The sequence below is a fragment of the Trichechus manatus genome, unplaced genomic scaffold (genome assembly GCF_000243295.1).
Source record: "Trichechus manatus latirostris isolate Lorelei unplaced genomic scaffold, TriManLat1.0 scaffold00003, whole genome shotgun sequence".
NCBI lineage: Eukaryota > Metazoa > Chordata > Mammalia > Sirenia > Trichechidae > Trichechus > Trichechus manatus.
This window is the reverse complement of record NW_004443939.1, coordinates 28,809,463-28,810,859: the sequence shown is the minus strand read 5'-3', so window position 1 is coordinate 28,810,859 and position 1,397 is coordinate 28,809,463.

The window sequence follows — 1,397 nt, the reverse complement described above, 5'->3', positions numbered from 1 at the left end:
GTTGCTTTTTTTTCTGCTTCTTTTGATTTCTTCCTTACCTCTCATTACCTCCCCCTCCTTTCACTCAAATACCTGGCTCCGTGCGCCATCTTTTCTTCTTCCTGAGGGGCTATGGAGCACCATTCAAGTGTGGCACTGCTTCCCGGTCTGGGCTATGGTGCTGGTGGGATCCCGGGGATTTTGTTCATTTGTTTGTTTTGAATTGCTTGTTTGTTTTCTTTTCCTTTTCTTGAGTTGGGAGCCCTTTCTGGCCAGGTGGTGCTACGTGGCCAGGAGACTTCCCCCTCGGCTTGCACAGACGTGCAGAGGGATCCTTGAGGGCATTACTTTTTTCGTCAGATTTTTATTTTCTGTTTTTTTGTGGGCCTTTCTTGTTCTTTATTTTTTAATTTGTTTTCTTTTCCCTCTTTTTCCCTTTTTGTCTTTCTTCGTTGCTCACTTTCTTGTCTCTCTATATCTTCCTTCTCTTTCTGATCCCTGAATACCTTGCATTGTATACCTCTACGCCTTCTAGACAGGCTGTACTGCAACACCTGAGAGTGACTTCCCCAGACCTCATAGCTGCACCGGTGGGATCCCTGGGAACTTTGCAGTTCTTTAACCTTTCTGATTTTTATTTATTCATACTTTCCTTTTCTTCCTCTTCCCCTTTCTGTTTTTCTCCATTTCATAGTCACTTATCTCTCCACTCCAGCAGCAAGCACACCTAGCATTCTTTTTTGTTTGTTAGTATGTTTTTGGCTCCTGTTCCTCTCTCCTCTCTCCCATATCCAACTTAGCTCCACACATAACAATCTCCCTGCTGCATCCTGCCTACCGGCACTGTGTGCTTGACGTCACACCACCAAACAGCACAGGCATGGCCTACTGGAACCTGCCCTGCACTGATTACCAACCCGCTCTGGTGGCAAGAGACAAAAACAACCTGTTCCAGTAACTCTTCAGCTAGAACTACCCTGCCATGCAATATCTGAGTGACTGACCCTGCCAATTGGAGAAGGAGGCAAAAAGTATTGTGCACACAGATGAGCAAACACAAAGAACACACAGTCCACCTGCTCAGACATAGTCAAATTTTTTTAAAAAACGGGGGGACGAAACAAACAAATCTATAATCAATAAATGAGAAAAATAACTACTGAATGCCCTGAAGACAGCAGACAATATCAACACGTTTACAAAAACAGGACAGGATGGTTCCAATAGGTGCCCAAAATAAAACACCAGATGACTCTCCAGTGGAAGAAAAGGCACTAGAACTACCTGATAGGGAATTCAAACCTCTAATACTCAGAATTCTCTAAGAGCTGAGGCAAAAAGCTGACAAACATGAGGAAAAAATAGACAAATTCATGGAAAATACAGACAAAAAATTGGAAGAATTCAGGAAAATAATG